This window comes from Petaurus breviceps, unplaced genomic scaffold (genome assembly GCF_028583685.1).
Source record: "Petaurus breviceps papuanus isolate PSGF00001 unplaced genomic scaffold, PetGlider_PUasm1.0 688, whole genome shotgun sequence".
NCBI lineage: Eukaryota > Metazoa > Chordata > Mammalia > Diprotodontia > Petauridae > Petaurus > Petaurus breviceps.
The window spans coordinates 28,632,875-28,635,722 of NW_027186457.1; the positions used below are offsets into that span (position 1 = coordinate 28,632,875).

The 2,848-nt window shown below is 40.8% G+C and overlaps 1 long non-coding RNA gene across 1 annotated transcript in view; it reads right to left on the reverse strand.

Moving 5' to 3' along the window:
• Nucleotides 1-928, reverse strand: part of LOC138174293 (uncharacterized) — a 16,480-nt gene extending 15,552 nt beyond the window's left edge. Inside the window, exon 1 of the long non-coding RNA XR_011171667.1 lies at nt 704-928. This is a non-coding gene — a long non-coding RNA (uncharacterized lncRNA). The remainder of the gene's footprint in view (nt 1-703) is intronic.
• Between the last annotated feature and the right edge of the window lie 1,920 nt (nt 929-2,848).

A 2,848-nucleotide genomic window follows, 5' to 3' on the forward strand; every position in this document is an offset into this window, starting at 1 on the left:
AGAGAGAGAGAGAGAGAGAGAGAGACAGAGAGAGAGAGACAGACAGAGAGAGAGACAGAGAGAGAGAGACAGAGACAGAGAGAGAGAGAGACAGACAGAGAGAGACAGAGAGACAGAGAGAGAGAGACACACAGAGAGACAGAGACAGAGAGAGAGAGAGACACAGAGAAAGAGAGAGACAGAGAGAGACACACAGAGAGACAGAGACAGAGAGAGAACTTCCTTTGGAATTGTTACAAATTAATCACAACTCAGAAAAAAGTTTTAGCTGTAGAGATCAAGTATCTGATAATTTAACCCAAGATAGCAATGTTTAGAATTGCCATAAGAAAAAAATACTTTTTTAAATAGTTAGAACTGTTCAGAAGTGGAATGGATTGATTTGGAGGGTAGTGGTTTCTCCCTCTTTGGTCCTAATAGAGGACCTGATAGAGGTCCTGCAGAGAGTTGGAAGAAACACTGGAAGTCATCTAATCTAGTTATTTTACAGATGAGGAAATTGAGACTCAAAGAGGTAAGTGACTTGTCTATAGTTACACGATGACTGTCAAGTGCAGGATTTGGCCCTAGGTTTTCCTCACTGCAGATGCCGCACTTCAGCCCTATATATTAGAGGATGGTAGATTCAGACCTGGGATGGGCAGGTGACCGTATTAGAAGATATTCAGTTCAACCTGTCTCATTTAACAGATGAGAAACTCACCCCAAAGTCACATAGGTGACATGCTGCAGAGCTGGTTTTAGAATTCCCCTCTTGACTCCAAATTGAGAATGTTTTCCACTGTATTGTAGTTTCCTTCATACACCAGCTGGTTGACAATTCAGTTTTTGAGAAGATTCTTTTTTGGGTGCAGGGTGCGGGAGACAGTCTCTGAAGTCTGTTCTGACTCTGAGATTCTAGACTCTGTTACATTGTTACTAGATAGTCAACTCCTTCCCTCCCTCTCCCTCCCCTCCCCAAAACTTGGAGAACACCCTCACTAAAGAATATGACCACTAGATGTCAGTGTGTCCATGGGAACGAATGGAAGGACCAACTTGACATTGGCTGTGACAGCTTAGCACAAATGAGGTGTTAGCCTTACCTTTTCAACTAGAATAAGTGAATAATTTAGGCCATAATAACATCACTATCCATGCAACAAAATGTCCAACTTGCATCCTGCCCAAGTGGAGCCTTCAGTAAACAATCCATTTGAAAGAGGGCAGACATCTGACTATTCCCTTTCTGAGTCAGAAATTCAAAAGTACATCGTGTATCTTCAAGATCTATTGAATACAGGGCGCATTCTCCGAACCTGACTCCCCTTTTTCATGCACACTGCTTTCGAAGCATCTTTCTGCAGATAGATTTTTTTTTTCTTCTTAAGGGTAAAGGGCAATTTCTCCTTCTTCTCTTAAATCCAGACGCTGCCATTTCTGTGCCATATGGCAGATATAATTTACTTTAGCTGCTTCACAGATCCTACATTTTGAAGGTCAAATGTTAGAGGGATCACCACTGCAATCTATGATGATAACCAGAACTAGGTGGGAGAGATATAGGAAAATTTGAAATCTCTCAGTATGTTTGTGGTCATAGGATTCTACTACTACTACTACTCCTACTACTACTCCTACTACTACTCCTACTACTACTACTACTACTACTACTACTACTACTACCACCACCACCACCACCACTACCACTATTACTACTACTACGATTACTACTACTATTACTACTACTGCTGCTGCTGCTGCTACTACTACTACTACTACTATTGGTACTTAGCATTTATATAGTGCCTACCCAATGTAAGGTACTGTGCTAATTGCTTCACAAGTATCTCATTTGATTTTCACCCTGGGTGCTATGATTATTCCCATTTTACAGTTGGGAAACTGAGGCAAACAGATTTTTAATGTACTTCTTCAAGGTCAAGTATCGGAAGCCAGATTTGAATTCACTCTGTCTACTGTGCCATCACATCTAACTGCCAATTATAGGGTCATAAATGGAGAGCAAGAAGAGATCTTAGAACTCATGGAGTTCAAACTGTTATTTTTACAGATGAGGAAGTTAAGGCTCAGACAGATTAGATGATTTCCCCAAAGTCACACAAGTTGTCAGCATCCAAGCTGAGATCTGCATCTAGACCCTTTGATTCTAAAAATCAGTGCATTTTTCACTGTGGTAAGTAATCAGCAAAATCATTTTTGATGGCAAATTCACAACTACCAGCTTCAAAAGAATAGTTGCATATAAGTCAAAAATACATGTAATACTTTATCACCAGGACTTGCATATGCAAATGGATGATATATTGCAATTTCCCAAAAAGTTACTTAAACATAGTAAGTGGCAAAGCTGAGATTTGAACCCAGGTCTTTTGACTGCAGCTGCAGTATCCTGCTCACTGCCTTAAGCAGGGCAGTATGTCTCATCGTGATGGACAGTTCTGGTAGAAGATCTTTCCAAGGCCCAGTCAGGACTGTTTTTAGCAGGATTACAATTATTCCCTTGTCTCCATTAGTATTATGGATTTAGAGTTGGTGGTAGAGGTTGGTGGGAGAGCGGTACAATATAAGCAAAGAAGTCTAGATTTAGAAACAGTTCAGAGGTGCAGAGTAAAGAACATGAGAATGTGGGAGTCAAAGGACCTGAGTTTGAATTCTGACTCTACCAACTTTCCTATGTGACCTTGAGCAAGTCATGTCCCTCTGTGAACCTCAACTTTCTCACCTGTAGAAGGAGTGGGTTAGAATAGGTGAGATTTGAGGTTCCCTCCAGCTTTTAGTCTACTATCTATATGATGGCCTTAGATGTCATCTAGTCCAGATACCTCCTAATCAGACTCACAGAGAG